The following is a 20,526-nucleotide window of genomic DNA, read 5'->3' as shown; positions in this document are numbered from 1 at the left end:
AAAAAAGCAAATATGATTCTAGGTTGTATCAACAGGTGTGTTGTAAGCAAAACTCGTGAAGTCATTCTGCCGCTCTACTCTGCACTAGTTAGGCCTCAGCTGGAGTACTGTGTCCAGTTCTGGGAACCACATTTCAAGAAAGATGTGGAGAAATTGGAAAGGGTACAGAGAAGAGCGACAAGAATGATTAAAGGTTTAGAGAACATGACCTATGAAGCCAGGCTTCATGAACTGGGCTTGTTTAGTTTGGAAAAAAGAAGATTAAGGGGGGACATGATAGCGGTTTTCAAATATCTAAAAGGGTGTCACAAGGAGGAAGGAGAAAATTTGTTCCTCTTGGTTACTGAGGACAGGACAAGGAGTAATGGGCTTAAAGTGCAGCAGGGGAGGTTTAGATTGGACATTAGGAAAAAATTCCTAACTGTCAGGGTGGTCAAATATTGTAATAAATTGCCAAGGGAGGTGGTGGAATCTCCCTCTCTGGAGATATTTAAGAACAGGTTAGATAGACATCTGTCAGGGATGGTGTAGACGGAGCTTGGTCCTGCCTCAAGGGCGGGGGGCTGGACTCGATGACCTCTCGAGGTCCCTTCCAGTCCTATTATTCTATGATTCTATGATTTTATTCTCGTTGTTCTTGCAACTACACACAGCTATTGTTCAGGTTTGGGAAATGTACTAAGTGTGCCACAGCATAAATACAAGCACAGTCCTCACTTTGTGTGGCTGCTGCCTGAGGCTATCTAACTCCTGACCTGATGCCTTCCGGACCTAGTTCTGGCCAGCCTTAAATGTGATTAAGCAGCCACTCAGTGTGGATGCGCTATTTCAATGCTATTTTGAAATGCATTTTATGTGTAGATGTTATTTCAAAATAACTTATTTAGAATTAACTATTTTGAAATAATGCTGTAGTGTAGATATACCCTTAGGCTACGTCTACACTGGCAGCTTCTTGCGCAAGAACTGTTTTGCAGAAGAGTTCTTGCGCAAAAAGTCTTCCACAAGAGCGTGTCTACACTGCCATGTGCTTTTGCGCAAGAGATGTGCTTTTGCACAAGAGCATCCATGGCAGTGTGGACGCTCTCTTGCACAAGAAAGCTTTGATGGCCATTTTAACCATAGGGGTTTCTTGTGCAAGAAATTCATGTTGCCTATCTACACTGCCCTCTTGCGCAAGAGCTCTTGCACAAGAGAGCTTATTCCTTGTGGGGAGAGGAATCTGTCTTCTGGAAGAAGCCCTGTTTTCTGATGCTAGACTAAGCTTACTTGCCCAAGAATATGTGTGCAGTGTAGACAGCAGGCAAGTTTTTGTGCAAGAATGGCTGTTCTTATGCAAGAAGCTGCCAGTGTAGACATAGCCTTAGTCTATACGGTGCCACAGGACTTCTCGTTGTTCTTGCAACTACACACAGCTATTGTTCAGGTTTAGGAAATGTACTCAGTGTGCCACAGCTTAAAAACAAGCTGGAACAGATTGTTTAGCGTACGTAGTTAATGCACATGTCATGGAACCATTCAAGGTGAAGTGATCAATTAGCATTTCTCCAGTCATGATTGGGGAAGAGGTAGATGAGAGCAGCAACTGGGAGGGAGGGTTAAGCAATGTTAAGGATGGCCCTTTGTTGTTAAAACTTTTGTTGCACGGGGTGTGAAAAACCAACTACCTAAATGGCCAAAGTTTTAAGGATGAAAAGCACAGGTGTGGACAATGCTTCATAGGCAGCAGCTACCATTCCTTGGGGTGGATTGTATTTCATCCCTGGGAGAGTTCTCTTCCAGCAATAAAGAGCAGCTACACAGTGGTGCACCTTATAATAACACAGCTGCAGTCTTGCCATTGCAAGGTGTGCGGTATAGACATAGAGTTAGTGGCTTATAGCTAGTAGTAAAAAGCCATAAATCCAATGTATCTAGTTAGTTCAGGACTTTTTGTGTCTGGGAAAGTTATTACAGTAATTTGCTCATTTTAGTAACCTGATTCTATCATTTAGAAATCAATAATTTCTGTGTTATGTGCTTAAAATGTGGTATTTCCTTGCACATTCTTGGCAACAAATATATTCTTGAACATATTTTTGCAACATGAAGACAAAGGTGATACAGACACAGTCAAAGTACATTAACTTTCTAGTTTCAGTTTTTATTTTTATTTGTGCTCCTTTAATGTGTTACAGATAGAATTCTATATTCTTCTTTCATATGAACACATTTTCTGAGAATCCTTTTCCCCTAAAGGTGGGTTTGTCTACACTTGCCCCCTAGTTCAAACTAGGGAGGCAAATGAAGCATACCGAAGTTGCTAATGAAGCGCAAGATTTAACTTGTGCAATGAGGAGTAACAGTTAATTCGAGGGAAGGATTTTGGATCGGACTACCGCGTCTACACGCGGCGAGTTAATTCGGGCTACCAGCATTTTAAAATGGCAACCAGCCACGAATATGCTAATCAAGCACGGGATAGTTAAATCCTGTGCTTCATTAGCAAGTTCGATATGCTTCATTTGCCTCCCTAGTTTAAACTAGGAGGCAATTGTAGACATACCTGGAAATAATGTATCCCTCATTCTGAATTCAACAATGCTTCTTACCATATTCTTTTTACACCACCAATGCTGCATCCTAATGAGGTTCACTCATACAACCCTTCTGCATTCATAGTGAATACCTGACACCATTTCTTTTCACATCAGACTTGATGATTGACACCACAGTATGTGATCACACTGGTATCTTAACCAGCTGTTTTCCTCAAGCGTCACTTTTCAAATGAGCATTATGATGGTTGAAGAATTTTCTGAAAAGGAAAATAAACTATAACATGCAAAACCAGATTTTATATCTGTGCCACATGAGTGTGATGAAATCTCAGGGAACAGAATAAGAAACAAAAATGTAAAAATTCTGTCTGCTTGGATTTCTCTGAATATGTCTGTTAGACCCGAGGGCTTGTTAATTCAAGTGAATCTTGGTTTAAAGGTTATTCTGAATCTGTTCTCATTCTATCAAAGTGGCCCTATATATACCATACTGCATAAGAGCTTTTTTGTTTGCTATAAATAAGCAGTTGAAGGTGGGGGAGGAGGAGTGGAATGGCACAGATGCTCAGCACGAGTCACAGTAGTATGGAAGCAAATAAGATGCCAGCAGAGGACGGTTACCAAAAGAATTGAGTGGGAGTGGAGCAGAGAGAACAGAGCTGCCTCAGAAGCATGGAAAGAGAAGGGGGCCAAACACAGTAACACAACTGAGCTTATAATCAGAAAGAAGGTGGAAGGAAAAAATGTGTAAGCACTTCCTCCAAGTTCTATTACAATATACCGGCCACACAAGCCATACTTTAAGGCAGTGATGAATTGTCTAAAATGAAGTGCTCGGAATATGCCATAGGCTAAACATCCGACTGTGTTGCCTGTTTACATCCTTGATTAAAGGAGAGTGGTGGTGGAGGATATGTCTCAATGGAGGTAAAAGGTGTAATTTATAGTTCACACAGACCACCTTATGCTAGCTCAATCACTGTTAATGTACTAAAAATATATGTGTAGCTGCAGCGGTATGAGTGATGGAGGAGGTTAGCAGCCCTAAATATGTACCTAGTGCCTCAGGTGGGATTTTACTCAGGATAGTTGGCCTTTAATGCTACTCATATTACTGTGGTCACACTTCTGTTTTTAGCATGCTAGTTTGATTTGAGCTAGCAGGGGTATGTCTGCTTATGTTGGAATTTATACCTTTTATAACTAGTACAGATATACCCAGGAGAGGTAGGAGAGTGTTTGGATCTGGGGTTTTCAGGTACATGTGGATATTAGAAAGGCAGTTTGTTTAATAATAATAATTCTAAAAAGAGCAACAGTTTTGTTCAGTTAAGCCAGAGTAGACTGGAATTCCTAGAGCCATGTAAACTTTGCAGTGGTTGTAGCAACACACAGCTTGTAAGGTTTAGGCCCAAAGTTCAAAGGTAATTACATTAATGGAAAGACGAACAATAAATAACACCATCCTTGCCACCATGGATGTAGAAGCACTATACACCAACATCCCACATGAAGACGGATTACAAGCAATTAGAAACACTATCCCAGAGGACACCACTGCCAACCTGATAGGAGACCTATGTAACTTTGTTCTCACCCACAATTATTTCCAGTTTGAGAACAACTTATACCTCCAGATCAGTGGCACAACCATGGGTACACGCATGGCCCCACAGTATGCTAATATCTTTATGGCTGACCTAGAACAATGTTTCCTCAACTCCCGTCCCCTTTTACCCTTCTCTACTTATGCTACATCGATGACATCTTTATGATCTGGACGCATGGCCAAGAAACACTGGAGACATTCAACAGAGATTTCAACAACCTACACCCCACCATTAACCTCAGCCTGGACCATTCCACATGAGAGATCCATTTCCTGGACACCACAGTACAAATCAACAATGGAAAATTAGACACCACCCTCTACAGAAAACCCACCGACTCATACAGTTACCTACATGCTTCCAGCTCCCATCCAGCACACACCATATGATCCATCATCTATAGCCAAGCCCTTCGATACAACTGCATCTGCTCTAATCCCACTGACAGAGACCAGAAACTTCAGGATCTCTACCAAGCATTTATAAACCTCAACTACCCACCCGGAGAAATAAAAAAGCAAATTGAAAGAGCCAAACGAATACCTAGAAACCATCTACTACAAGACAGACCCAAGAAAACCAACAATAGAACACCACTTGTCATCACCTACAGCTCCCAACTTAAACCTGTCCAACACATTATCAATAAATTACAGCCTATTCTGGAACAGGACACTAAACTCCAAGAAGCTCTGGGAGACAGACCCATAGTCTCCTATAGACAACCACCTAACCTCAAGATGATTCTTATCAACAACCACAGGACATACCACATTAATACCAACCCTGGTACTTTCCCTTGCAACAAACCCCGTTGCCAGCTTTGTCCACATATTCACTCTGCTGACACCATTATTGGGCCTAACCAAGTGAGTTATAAGATCAAGAATACATATTCCTGTGCATCCAGAAATATAATTTATGCTATCATGTGCCGAAAGTGTCCTTCTGCTATGTACATTGGACAAACGTCTCAGACACTTCGCCAAAGAATCAATGCCCACAAAACAGACATTAGACAGGATCACAAAGAAAAAACAGTTTCTTGCCATTTCAACCAGAAAGGAGACTGTCTCAATGACCTAATCACATGCATCCTACTCCAGAAGACTTTCAAATCTGCACTGGAAAGGGAATCCTCTGAACTGGCATGCATGCTAAAATTCGACACTCTCTGCTGGGGGCTGAACAAAGACCCCAACTACCTTACCCATTACAAAGATAGCTTCCCCAGTTATCACCTCTAATGCCATTAGCTCACAGACATCTACCTTTCCCCACCTCTAATATCATTAACTCACAGACATTTACCTTCCTTCCCCCCCTGCATTCCCCCCATCTGTTCTGAAATGTGATTTGTCCTTTTCATATGTGCTCATTTTTTTAATTGTATCCTTTGGTATATATGGTTGTGACTATTTTCTTCCACTATTTGATCTGAGGAAGTGGGTCTGGCCCATGAAAGCTCATCATCTAATAAACCATCTTGTTAGTCTTTAAAGTGCTACATAGTCCTGTATTTTGTTTCAGCTACACCAGACTAACACAGCTACATTTCTATCAATAGTTTCTTTTGACAGCCTAGCCCATGTAAGTTTTGATGTGAAACAAGCTGAAAATTAATATCTTTGCCAGTGTTTCAAGAGCCAATTTGAATTGGAGAGAGATGGCTTTTCTCTATAAGAGCCTTGCAATGGCATGTTTAGCTATTGTAAGAGAGAGTTTAATTTGTAAATGAACCCCACACTAGTTATTTTTAACACATTTTCATAAAAACCTATGTACACCAAGTGGGTTCAAAATATTGAAGGACGTCACAGGTGCACAACATCAATCAGTGTATGTGTTTGTACAGAACGGGGAAAGAGCTGATGTGGGGGTCAGGTTGGTAAAAATCAACAGAAGGAATGTGAAGGTCACTACATCATGTGCATATAAATCATACGTGAGTAATATAAGAAATTTGAGAAATGCTATATAAAATGGAACTTTCTAGTGTTCATGGAAATGCCTATAGCACGTAAGAAGGATAGTTATTTGTTTAACTTTCAGAAAGAATGAGAAGCTCTCTGATGAAGACAGGTCTCTTAAGTAGTTGTAAGACCATTACAATTGACGTCCTTCAGAATATAGAACTGTAGGGTTAGATGAGACTTCAAGGGTTATCTAGTCTAACGCCCTGCCAAGATGCAGTATTTCTTTTCTAAACCATCCTAGGATGATGATTATTCAGATTCCTTGAAAACCTCCAGTGACTGCTCTGCAGTTCACATTCATGAATGTAGAAAAATGTTACTGTGTATACACTCTACATTTAAAGTGCTCTGCAAAATTCATCATAGAGATGCAAATACTTGGTATGCAGTTTTAAACAAAAAACAAGTGACTAAACAGAACTTGAGTCTGAGAGATTTTGGGCACTTGCAAGCCCAAAAGGGCCTTGATGTTAGATTGCATGTTGTTATCCCAATCCAATGAATTAAATAAGTAATTGTAAAGTCTATATGAGAACAATCTCATATACAAAAATGCTAGGTTTATTTCTGTATTAGTCAGTGTTGTCTTCAAGTCATCATTGTCAAGTCCAAGTCAAGTATCAAGTCACTACAGTTCAAGTCTCAAGTCGTCTCGAGTCTCTAAAGTCACTTTCGAGTCGAGTCTCAAGTCGAGTCACCTAGGCGACTTAAGTTGGACTCGAGTTCAAGTCACAGGACTCAAGTCAACAACTCTGGTGATAGTTGATGAATGTAAAGGCTAGTCTGCAGCTGAACTACACTCTATATGTCTGCTTTGTGAGAGTTCCACCCTTTTCTCTTTGTGGTGACTAACAATCTTGGAATTTGGGAGAGCAGATGCTATTAGGGAATTAAAACAGCTGGAGGAGTTGTGGGAATCAGAAACAGTGAAATCAGACCTGGTGGGTCCGAATGTGGCTGGAGCAGCAGTGATTATTGGTGGTTCAGTAACAGGAAGGCTAAGCTTACATGAGACATTCCCCATGTTGTTGTTGTGCAGGTGCTTAGACAGTCTGAGACTGGCAGTGACCTCAATTTTTGAATACATATTATTTCTTTGCTTTACTAAAAGGTCAAGTGGGAGAGAGAGACCCACTGAAAAGGAACAATTGGTCCAAAAGAGAGCAAGCTGAAGAAAGCAATTCCTTCAGATAACTGCAGCAGTGATTTCAAGATCAGAGACATCAGAATCAATTTCTGACTCATCTTGAAGGCCAACTGTAACTGAAATTTATTACAAGAAAATTTCTCCTTTGTTTTTAATTTTTATATCAAATATATAAAAAAACCAGGGAATTAAACTTTGATGCCTGCGTGGGATTGGTTTGGGCCTCTCATTTGGGTGTCATCTTGCTCTCATTGAAGACGTAAGAGCTTTGTCCTTGACCACTCTGAAGCAGTACAGGCTCTCAATTTCAGCAGTCGTATTGTTGCAATGAAGGGTAGGGATTATGACCAGTTTCCTTAAATGGATAGTGTGAAATTAAAATGTTTTTCCTCCTTTATCTTTGAGCATGCATGGAAGGTCTCCAGCTGGAAGATGCATGCACATTTACAAGATGTAAACCCACAAAGACTGGTGTCAGATAAATATTTATTCTACTTTTCAGATAATGACTCTTGGAAATCCAAATCTCTGTTGTAAAGAAGGAAATGATCTGAAGTAAACCTCTCCCTCGCTCATACTTCCTTCCCTTGGGAATGTGCTTCCAGTGTGATTCTACTTCACTCATCATAAAAAATGTTACTCTTCTCACTTCAATGAGATCACAGTGCATAAAAAGGTCTCTAGCATAATTAGTTCATCCAAAGCAGCAGGAGCAATCCTTCATACCCCCTTGCACTGTTCCAAAACAAAATACATTCTTGTGCAATTGTAGCTGGATCATGCTCCCATTGAAGGAAAATAGCGCAACTTTGACTCAATTCAATCAAGCAGCAAGAACTTAGCTAAGGGTAGCATGCTAAGAAACACAAAACTCCTAATACAAGCAGCTGGTTTTCCCGCCCCCCTCATGGTGTTACTGAGGTAGAAGTGAAGTGAAAGAAGAACTTATATAGGAATTATGAAGCGGGTGATTGGTGGCTTGGTTGCGTAGCACTGAAGGAATTTATTTCCTGAACAAAGAACAAATGGCTGAAATTTTAGACAGGAGGGAGCTGGAAGGGGGAAGCAATAAGAAGGTGGAGGGGAAGCTCAGGGCTCAGGGTTGGGGGTCTTGCCAGACCAACTTGATTGTCATGCAAACCTATTCCTGGGTTCGCATGTGGCCTTTGGTGGCCAGGCTGGCAGCTAAACTTCCATAGACGGCCACATTCCTCCGTCTAGTGCAGAGATCATGGACGTTGGGGGCATCCCCCCAAACCTGAATAAGGCCCATGATCTCCACCCTGGACCAGGAAGGCACCCACCTTCTACAGGCCCTGGCAGGCTCCTGGGAGCTGGCAGACCACACCTGGGGAGCGGTGGAGGGCTGACTACCAGTGGCTTGCTGGCTCATGTTTTGGGGCCACTGGGTCAGGGCGGTGACTGCTGGCTCTGGTCTGGCAGGCTTGGAGCTGGCACAGGCACTGTGGCCAGAGTCAATCCTTTAAGGGAGGGAGAGGAGTGTTCTTGGTTGAGGCTGGAGTGGCCACTAAGGCACCCTGGGTAGGCTGGAGGCCCCCTATTTCATTATAAGTATCTACAGAGCACTTATTTCAAAATAGCTATTTCGAATGTGGTGTTATTCCTTGTAGGATGAGGTTTACCAAATTCGAAATAAGCGCTCCGCTATTTCAAATTTATTTCAAAATAGTGTTTTGGCTGTGTAGATGCTAGGAAAGTTATTTCAAAATAACTTTGCAGTGTAGACATATCCTAAGAGACTTACAAAAAAACACTTCATCAGATGAACTGAAACTTTGCTCATGAAAGCTCAAGGTGCCACAGGACTACTTGTTGTTTTCAATATAGACTGCTGATTTGGATGTCTCGGACTTAGGGTACCTCACCTGAGACTTATTTAGTGGTCTGATTTGCAGAAAGTGCTAATGGTCAATTCTTCAAAAAATAGACTTTCAGGTATCTTATGTTGGGCACCCAAAAATGGAACCTATCCCTACATCTCCAAGGGTTTGTCTAGACTACAGGTTTTCTTTTTTTTTTTAAAGTGGCTTTTTTCAAAAAAACTATACCTGCATCTAGACTACCGCCACATTCTGTCAACAGTTAATCAGCAGAACACGGCAGTTTTGTCGACAGCGGTAAACCTCATTCTATGAGGAATAACGCCTTTTTTTGAAAGTCATCTTTCAAAAAAAGGCATTATTGCATAAAAACAGAGCTTTTTCGAAAGAGAGCATCTAGACTCTCTTTTTAAAAAGTGACTCTTTTTCGAAAAATCTTCTTGTTGTCTAGATGCTCTTTTTCGACAGAGGCTTTTTCGAAAGATACTGTCGAAAAAGCCTCTGTTGAAAAAGGCGTGCAGTCTAGATGTAGCCTAAATGCTTTTTGAAAAATATATAGCCTGAATGTTTATGAGAATGATAGATGATTACTTAAAGAGCATAAAGGAAAAAGCTGACCTGTTACCTTAATTCTGTTATCAAGAGTTTAGACTGAAATTCTGAGCAATTGCTCAGTAAGAAGTTATGACCTCTATTATCAGTAAGTCAAAAATATTTGAAGAAAGCTTTAATGCTATAGAAAAGCTTGCTGTCAAGACTGCAAAAGCTTTGTAAAATGGAAGCAGATCTTTAAGATTTTTCTCAGTGAAAACTGCACAGAGAAATGTTTTCTACTAGAACTCTGAAATGCTTTTCACGTGGATATTTGTCACATTTTGACATGAATTGGATGCTGGTTTCCTGATTGGCTAATCCTTTTTTATGTGATAAGAGAATTATAGGACTTGTTTTCTCAGAAGTAATGGTTGCAGCAAATATCTCTGAATACTGTTCTCTACTGGAGTATATAAGGAATTGTAGTTTACTTGAACCTCTAGTAGTGGCAGAGCTCTGGCCCCAGAAATCACAAACTGGGAGAACTCTCTATCAATCTTACACACTGGAAGAAGATGCCAGGCAACTTGCTCTTTCCTACAAAAAGTCAAAAGCAGGCAGCATTATGGCGAACAAAGGGCCAGATGGCTTGGTGGGGGACTTGCTTTAGATAATTTCACAATGTAACTACACATACGCTTTGGATAGATATCCATATGCACATGGGTGACCGGTATGCTAGGCAGGGGAAGGCATTGCCTTCCCAAACTGCCAGCCTAGCCCCACCAACACTCCATCCCCAGAACTCCTATTGTAGGTATTCTGGGGGTGAAGCATTGTTGCCTCCAGTGTTCATCTTCCCTGTGCTCCTGGCTAAGAAAACTGGAGCTGTGCATTCTCCCTCTTCTTCATGCTCTGGGCCCAGGATGCTGGAGCTGTGCACTGCCTGCCCTCCCCATGCAGCTACCAGCCTGCTCTTCTCTCTCCCCTGCCCTTTCTGTGGTAGGGGGGGGGGTCTGCTCGCTGCCCCACCTCCCCATGGTGGAGGGGGTGAGGAAGCGGCCCTCAGCAGAAGGGGTGGAGGTAGGGGTGGGACTGCGGGTTTGTCTCCCCCAGCCCTACCTTCACCGACTGCCCATACCATGCTGGCATTTTCATAGAGTTTATTATTATAATGACCAGGTTACAGGTCAGTAACTACAGATATAGAGTTGGGGCCTTGATTGAAAAGGGAAGCCTCACCATTCATTAACTACAAAAACCAAAGCCCTTGTTTAATTTGCTTCTCTCACTTTGACTTCCTGCGTTCTGGCCTAGAGAGACAACTGGCTGTGAAAGCCTTATTAGTAATTTATGTGTGCAGCAAAAAAGGAGGAGCCAGAGAAAGGATGTGCTCACAGTCACAATGGTCTCTTCTAGATTTATAATCGATGTAGTCCCACCTACTGCAGAACACAGGCCATAGGACTTCCTATAAGTAATTCCTGCATGAACTAGAACAGTGGTCCTCCACCCAGGTTATGTGCACCCCTGCAAGTACACAGAAGTCTTCCAGGAGTATATCAACTCATCTAGATATGTCCCTAATTTAACAATAGCCTACATAAAATACACTAGCAAAATCAGTACTATACTAAAGCTTTGCTAGCTGCTCTCTATATTCTACACTAAAATGTTAAGTATGTATATTCCATTTGATTATATGGTAAAAAGAGAAAGTAAGCAATTTTCCTGTAACAGGGTGCTGTGACACTTATATTTTTACATCTGAGTTTTGTAAATGAGTAGTTTACACAAGACAAATCAGACTGCTGAAAGGGGTCAGTTATCTGGAAAGGTTAAGAGCCACTGACCACATCTTTTAGGAAAAACAATCTTAATTTACAAATTGCCAGTAAGAGAATCCACTATGACTCTTTAATTTTTTTCTAATGCTTAATTATCGTCACTGTCAAATTTGTATGCTAGTTCTAGTCTGAAATTGTCCAGCTTCATCTTCCAGCCACTGAATCATGTTTTACTTTTTTCTGATAGAATGAAGAACCTGGTAATCTGAACTGTTTTTTCTTTATAGACTGATCAATTTACTCTTAACCTTTTCTTTGTTAAGCTAAAAAATTAATTCCTTGAATTTATAAGGCATGCTTTTCCAATCCTTTAATCTTTCTTGTTACTCTCTTGTGTCCTCTCAAATTAATCAACATCTTTCTTGAATTGTGAACATTATAACTGGATACAATATTCTAGTAGATCTCTTCTTACTAAAGTTGCCCAAGATGGATCCCACAACATTTCTCTCTCATCTCAGCAGCTAATGGTTAGCAACATGCAACACCAGACATTTTTCATGTAACGTCATAAAATAGGGGCACTGATCTGAAATTACTCAGCAGGAAGTAGTCAATCAATGAGGCAGAACATGGTAAATGTTAGATGGGAAACAAATATTAAAATAAGTGACTAGAACGAGTAGTTCTCTGACACTTTACAGACTAACAAATATATCTATATGAGATGCCACAAGACTGCTCATTTTTAAATTACAGAATAACACAGCTACTCCTGAGACTTTTTATTAAATGATCAGGTTCATTACAATTATAACGTAGAATCATGTAGAAGTTAAAGCAAAGAGCTGGGACCAGGATTTGTGGGTTCTATTACTATTGCTGCAACTCACTCACTTGGCGCTCTTGGAGAAATCCACTGAACCTCCATAACCTGTAAAATGGTTACTTTAATACTTACCTCCCTGTGGGGTTGTGAAGCATAATCAATAGTTTGCAAAATATTTTGAGAGATTTAAATGAAAGGTGCTATGGATATTCAGTGTACAGTTATGTTCTGTTACCATGCAATGCCAAAATACAAGTGTTTCTCTGAATCTGATTTGTGAATAGGGCTCTAAAAGATGTGATGTCCATGTGGGAGCACTGGAGGTGTTTGTGGGGAGACCTGATATCTCTAGAATCATTGGATAAAACAATCCCAAGGATGGTGGAGGGAAAAAAGCCACAGGGTAGGGCTCGTTGAAGAGAGTGATTTATCCTGTAATGTGGGTATGATTTCTCTGAAACCTGAGAGTACCTCAGAGTTGCTGCAGTCTTCAGAACTTGATTCTGATGGCAGTAATGAAAATATTCCCTTTTCCGCTTGCCCTTTATTGCTGTTATGTTCTTGCCTTCTCCATTCTGATATTGACAGTAGAGATTCTCATATCTGATAGCATAGCACTGTTGCTTGCTATTAGCATTCCCTCTCCCATACTTTTGTTTTGTCTGGTTAGTATTATTTAAAATGTGAACATCTGGATTACATAAATCTAAAATATTGAGCAAGTCTTACAGAAACTCAATGACACTCAGCCAGAACTTTGCAATTCATTTACATTTTCTAAAATGAAAATCCCATATCTGCTTTACATTTAGTAGATAATTCTGTCATGGAATAATACAACACATTATTTTGTTTTGAAACAATACGTAACATGTTCTGAAAATGTGAACATCATCCTAGGTTTAGTATTTGTCCATACAAATTCAAGGTGCTTATCTACTCAACTGCACTCTTTCAGTGAATAATTTGTGATTAATCACACATTTCACTTGTCTCTTGAGCCTGAAATTTCCTAATTACTGCTCATTGAAAACCCATAGAAATTTATTATAGAATGATTAAATGAAAAAAAATTCTATTTTCTGATATAGTCATCCAGGGGTTTTTGAGTTAATTCTCTAAAATTGTATGTACGTTTTGTTTCAGATATATTATGGAGATAATTATAGTAGGGACAATCATGATTCTTATAGTTCAGGCTCACCTTCCATTCTAAATCCTGTATTTTCAGTCAACTCTCTCTGACATTTCAGACTGAATTTGTATTGTTTTGATATCTACCCAAAGCTTAAGTAAAACAAATTCAGCTCTTTCTAACTAAAGTTAGAATAAAAAAAAAAATCTCTGTTTTTTGTGAAGAATGTGACCTCACAAATACTTGTCAAATGGAAATAACCTTGAGAGGGAGGTAGAAAGCTTATCATCTGCATGGGTATGTCTACACTGCAAAGTTAATTTGAAATAACAGCCGTTATTTCGAATTAACTTAAATAGCATCTATACATGCAAACCGCTATTTTGGAATTAATTTGGAATAGGTGAACGCTTAATTAGAATTTGGTAAACCTCATTCTACGAGGAGTAATACCAAAGTCAAAATAGCTATTTCAAATTAAGTGCTGTGTAGACACTTAATTTGAAATAGGGGGCCTCCAGCCCTTCCCAGTGAGCCCTGTTAGCCATTCTGGGTACAACCAGGAAAACTTACTCTCCTCTCCCCGAACCCCAGAGCCATTAAAGGGGTAGACTCTGGCCATGGTGCCTGTGCCAGCTCCAAGCCTGCCAGACCAGAGCCAGCAGTGGCCACCAGGGCCCCTGACCCAGTAGCCCCAAAACATGAGCCAGCAAGCCACTGGCAGCCAGCCCTCCACCGCTCCCCAGGAGCAGTCTGCCAGCTCCCAGGAGCCTGACAGGGGCTGGAGAAGGTGGGCGACTTCCTGGTCCAGGGTGGAGATCATGGACCTTATTCAGGTTTGGGGGGGATGCCCCCAGAGTCCATGATCTCCACACTAGACGGAGGAATGCAGCCATCTATGGCAGGATAGCTGCCAGCCTGGCCACCAAAGGCCACATGCGAACCCAGGAGCAGGTGTGCATGAAAATCAAGTTGGTCTGGCGAGAGCCCCAACCCTTGGCCCTGAGTTTCCCTTCCCCCTTTGCTTCCCCCTTCCAGCTCCCTCCTCCCAGGTTTCCTCCTCCCCTCTTTCTTCCCTTCTCTCACCTCCTTTTCGCAGTCTCACCAGAGGTTCATACCCCCCCTCCTTGTTTTGTTCAATAAACCCAGTTTCTATTTTTGAATATACGTGTCTTTTGTTTGACATCAGGAAGGGGGGCTAGGGAGGGGTAAGTGGAAGGACGTGAGGGAGGAATGGGGCATGAGCCCCTGGTGGGAAGGACTGGGGTGGCTCTGAGGGCTCCTCGGGGTGGATGCTCTCCCATAGGGTCTCCTGGATCCTGACAGCCCCCTGATGGACTCCCCAGATGGCAGCCTGCAGCAAGTGCAGCCAGGCTGATGGCAACGACCCCATGAGACTCACTGGCATGCCCAGGCTCCATGTGGCTGAGTGTTGTGGTGTCCCGTGTGCGGGCACTCTGGGCACTCCAACACAGGACTGCTTTACTGTCCTTCAATGAGGTAGAAAAGCAAGCAGGGAATCCTGATAACTGTCTGTCCGGGGTTGAGGTAGGGTCCCTTTAAGCACGGAACTCAGTTAGCCTCAGGCAGCAGCCCCACACACTAAGTCCTAACCTGATGCTGCGCTGGCACTGGTTCCGGCCAGCCTTAACTTCGGTTCAAGGTGCACTCAGTGTGGATGCGCTATTTTGAAACAGTTTTTGTGTATAGATGCATTATTTCGAATTAGCTTAATTCAAATTAACTACTTTGAATGAAGTGAACTTGAATTAACTCTGTAGTGTAGACATACCCTATGAGAGTAGTCCTCAATAGTTAAAAGTGCCTTTAAGTGATATCACAGTACAGGCAGTCCCCGAGTTATGCGAATCCGACTTCTGTCGGATCCGCATTTACGAATGGGGCTTTCTTGCCCCGGAGCTCGCAGGCAGGGGGACCGCCCAGAGCGCAGCGGTCCCACCACCTCGACCTCCAGGGCGAGAAAAGCTGCTCTGGGTGCCCTTGGTCTGCTGGGGACTGTCTCCAGCAGACTACGGACACCTGGAGCAAAGCCGGGGAGGCGGAGGGGTCTCGCGCCTCTGAGGCTTTGCTCTGGCAAAGCCTCAGAGGCATGGCACGGCACCCCGCCGTGGCTGCAGCTTTGCTCCCGGTGCCCCTGGTCTGCTGGAGACGGTCCCCAGCAGACCAGGGGCACCGGGAGCAAAGCCTCCGAGGCGCGGCTCCCCGCTGCCGCTGCAGCTTTGCTCCCCGTGTCCCTGGTCTGCTGGGGGGGAGGGCGCATCTAGTGCGCCCCCCCCCGAGCAGATCAGGCTTTTGTTGTGGACCCTGGGGCAGAGCAGCTGGGGCACTGCCGGTTGGTCCCGCAGCGCCGCTCTGGGCACTACTGGACCAACCCGGCAGCACCCCAGCTGCTCTGCCCCAGGCGTCCTGATTCAGCCGCTGCTGGTCAGTTTCAGCAGCGGCTGAATCAGGACGCCTGGGGCAGAGCTGCTGGGTTGGTCCAGTAGCGCCGACAAGTAGCGCTACTGGAGCAACCCAGCAGCATCCCAGCTGCTCTGCCCCAGACGTCCCCAAGTCAGCCGCTGCTGAAACTGACCAGCGCTGACTACAGGAAGCCCAAGGCACAGTTGCTCTGCCCCGGGCTTCCTGGAATCAGCCGCTGATCAGTTTCAGCAGCAGCTGACTTGGGGATGCTTCGGGTTCTTAAGTTGAATCTGTATGTAAGTCAGAACTGACGGTCAGTTTCAGCAGTGTCTGAATCTGGACGCCAGTTCCGACTTACATACAGATTCAACTTAAGAACAAACCTACAGTCCCTATGGGTATGTCTACACTACCCTCCTAGTTCGCACTAGGAGGGTAATGTAGGCATACCGCACTTGCAGATGAAGCCCGGGATTTGAATTTCCCGGGCTTCATTTGAATAAGCGGGGAGCCGCCATTTTTAAATCCCCGCTTGTTCGAACCCCGTGCAGCGCGGCTACACGGGGTTCAAACTAGGTAGTTCGGACTAGGATTCCTATTTCACGATGTGTACCGGTAGTTTGGAATAGGAATCCTAGTCCGAACTACCTAGTTCGAACCCCGTGTAGCCGCGCTGCACGGGGTTCGAACAAGCGGGGATTTAAAAATGGCGGCTCCCCGCTTATGCTAATGAAGCCCGGGAAATTCAAATCCCGGGCTTCATTTGCAAGTGCGGTATGCCTACATTACCCTCCTAGTGCAAACAAGGAGGGTAGTGTAGACATACCCTATCTTGTATGTAACCCGGGGACTGCCTGTATTGTCAATCCCATATATTAAAAAATCGTGAGTGAGGCCTCCAAAATTATTATATTGGCTTCAGATTTACAAAAATTATCTTGGATTCTTTATAAGCCTACTTTCTGAGACATTTCATTCAGTTTACCTTTTCACAGTTTCGCCCCTCCCCCCGCCGCCACACATACACAACTCTGAGCTAAATATTTCTTAAATTAAAGCTGAGAATCTCACATAATTTCTTGCCTGCCGTAGCAAATACTGTAGGACATGATATAATCACAAGAGCTGACAACAGTGTTTTTAACCACCACAGAATCTGGCTTTGATTTGACCAACTTGACTCTGTATCACATGCTGTGCAGTTATTGCACATTTTGCACAACGTTTTTTCACTAAGATGGTAGAGTGCAAATGATTTATAGTTCTTATTAAAATATGCTTTGTGGGTTTTCATATAGTCCTAATTTTCCTACATTTCAGGTGATAAATTATGTGTAATTCTCCAGTTTCAGTATTATTACAGAATGTTCTAAGATGGCACAATGGTAATTTACAAACACATTATCTGGCTTGGATATCATAATGGGAGATCATATATTTACTGTTTCTTATGGATTCATTTTTTAAATGTGTGTGCTACATTTAGTACCACATTCAAGAACAGACCTCCAACTCACTGATTTTTTTCTTTCCTCTCTCAAAATTTAAACCATAAAATGTACTTTAGTAGCCCTCATAATTTCACTAGAAATGTAACTTTCTCAACAGTTTAATGAAATACCTTCTAAAAGAACACATTTTTCAGACATGAAAAAGCCTAGAAAATTTAAGAACTGTTAGTAATATAACCCATACCAAACTCATTGTCTGTATTTAAGTTTCTAATGTTCCCTAATATATTCTCTTTTTTTCCTCCCTTTTGCATTGTGTATGTCTGCATCAGCTGACTTCTTAACTAACATAAACATCATTATGGGCTTATATGGTGGCAGTGCTTTTTAATGTTCTTATTAGAGCTGACTTGATAAATGTGCTTTCATCAGTTTTTCTGCAGAAAATTTTGATTTTTTTTTTGCCAAAAAATCAGAACCATCAAATTTCCAGCTGAAAACTGAAAATACTGATTTTGAAAATACTGTTATGATGCCTTATGAGTTTTATTTTCCTCTATGGGCAGGACAGGGCTCCCTGACTAAACTACATCTTCCATGATACACCTCAGTTTCCCTTCTTGCAGATCACCTGTGGTTTATCATGGACTGAGGCCATGATGAGAGATGACATCTCACTTGGGGAGCTGAGGTTGCCCAAACTACAAATATCATGAGATACTGTAGTGGCATTTCTGAACTGAACCTCTTTGGTTGTTAGGCATTGGTTTTATGAGAGGCCAAAGTTTCCCAAGGAAAACAGACTTTACAAAATGAATACAAAATCCAATTTTCTGTCAAAGCACTTTTGACTGAATTCTTGACTGGTTCTAGGAAATATCACTGGTCAAGTAAAATGAACCTTCTGAAAAAATATTTGTACTTTTTTCTTTGAGGAATCAATTTCAAATCAAATCTTAAATACAGTATTCAAGAAGAGGATTTTGTTGGTACCATCCAGACAGGATTGTGAAGATTAATTTTTGTGCAACTAGAGATGCCTCCATTCAACTGAAACATTACAAGGAAGTCCCTAGTGTTCAGTGGTAATTTCACTTATCATACCCATGTGCTAGAGATCAGGTCCACTGTCCAGTGATGTATGTGAGCTGTTACAGTGCATTAGACAGATAGTCACTACTCTCACCGGTGGGGCTCTACCAAATTCATGGCCATGTAAAATGTTTCACAGACCATGAAATCTGTTCTCCTCCTGACCCCTCCATGGATTCTGGTCTTTTGTGTACTTATATCTGATTCTATACAGATTTCATGGGGAGACTGGCATTTCTCAAATTGGGGCCCCTGACCAAAAAGGGAGTTGCATGGGTGTCAAGGTTATTTTAGAGGGCTGTGGTATTGTCACTCTTACTTTTGCACAGCAGCAATGTAAACATAGGGATGGCATGGCGTTGCTTTGCTTGCTTCTGTGCTGCTGCCAGGGAGCCAGAGAGTGGCAGCTCTGCTGGTGGCAGCAGAGAAGTAAGAGGCAAGATCATATCAGGCCATCCTTACGTCTGCACCTCTGCTGACAGTGGCTTAGCTTTCTGAGCTGGGCTTCTGGCCCACAGCCGCCTCTCTCCAGATGCCCTGATCTGAAGGCAATGTGTCTGCCTGAAGCAGTATAGATGAAAGCGAAGCAAAACCTCACTTATAATAAACTTGTGTCCCCTGATCCCCAGCTCCTTTTTGTGTCAGGACCCCTACATGTACAACACTGTGAAATTTCAGATGTAAGTAGCTGAAATCATGAAATTTATTATTTTTTAAATCCTATGACCATGACATTTACCAAAATGGACTGTGAATTTGGTAGGGCCCTACTCATAGGACAAAATTTCGAATTGATGCTGTCTAATAGCACTGAAATTTAATGCATTCTCATGGGGCATAAAGATGAAATATCGCCTGTTTCAATCAATACTCTGTATTGCAGGGACTCCAAGGCTTGAGCCAGAATATATAGACCAAGACAGAGCTTAGCTATGATCATGAACTCATTACCATGACTTAAAATTATTTGTGTTTCTTAAGTTTGAAAAGCTTCCTCTACATGGTATATTAATTTCTGTCTTCCATTCCCTGGATTGGCTAGTCCTATGTGACCCCCCTCACTCCACCCAGGCGTGCATACTTACACAATGGAAAATATTGATATACTTTCAAAAAAGCCTCTTTTGAAAAAGTCTAGACTACAACCAGTACTTTCGAAAAAGCAAGCCACTTTTTCGAAAGAGAGCACCGAGGCTGTCTGGATGTTCTCTTTCGAAAAAGCAGTTTGCATTACATAACGTCTGTTTTCGAAAGAGCACTTTCAAAAAAAGGTGTTCTTCCTCACGGTTGAAAAATGAGGTTTTCCACGGTTGAAAAAACTGCAGCGTTCTTTCAATTTACTTTCAAAAGAATGCAGCAGCAGTCTAGACACGGGAAGTTTTTTCGAAAAAAGGCCACTTTTTTTCTGAAAAGAAACTGTAGTCTAGATATACCCCTAATGTTCTCCTTGAAACCCAGTCTTTTTCTTCAATGTTCTCACTTGGTGCATTGTTGTGGAGGAATCTGGGTTGTGGCTCCATCTGTTCTTGTCCCATTGGAGTTTACATGAATGCTTGAAAAAGGGCATATTTTGCTCTCAGTTTTTGGTCTAGAAATATTGAAGTCAGTGAGAAATTTTTCATTGACATTAGTGATAGCAGAATCAGGATTCTATGCAGTGATCCCTCTAAAATGTGTGTCAATACAGCTTCACAGGTGATTAATTAGTCCTGTGCCAGTCAGTCAGCTCCTGCAGGAAGCCCTGAGTCTCTGATTGGGCAGGGCTGAATAATCACCTGTGAAGTTGTGCTGCCATGCAGCTTAGAGGGAACACTGCCAGTGAGTTATAATTTGAGGGGATTCACACAAAAGATTACTTTAGATCTATACAGCAAACCCAAGCCGAGTAACATTCTGCCGTTACTGTGATCTGTAAAGACAGAGATAACACTTTGGATGAGATAAGATGAAATACAGAGATAAAATTACATTTCAAACATGCCAATTTAAGAGTTCGCTCTGGCACATATTTTAGCAAGCTATTGGCCACTTTTCTATTTTGTCCCTCGAAAACACTGTACATATTCCAAAATATTTCAGTAGAGTTAAAGCCTTTCCTATAATTTCCTGTTTTATAGCTTAGATTTTGGCAGGTTTGTAGTATGCCATGAAGTGTAGCAG

The sequence above is a fragment of the Pelodiscus sinensis genome, chromosome 2 (assembly GCF_052426305.1).
Source record: "Pelodiscus sinensis isolate ZL-2025 chromosome 2, ASM5242630v1, whole genome shotgun sequence".
Classification (NCBI taxonomy): Eukaryota; Metazoa; Chordata; order Testudines; family Trionychidae; genus Pelodiscus; species Pelodiscus sinensis.
This window is presented reverse-complemented; position numbering follows the sequence as displayed.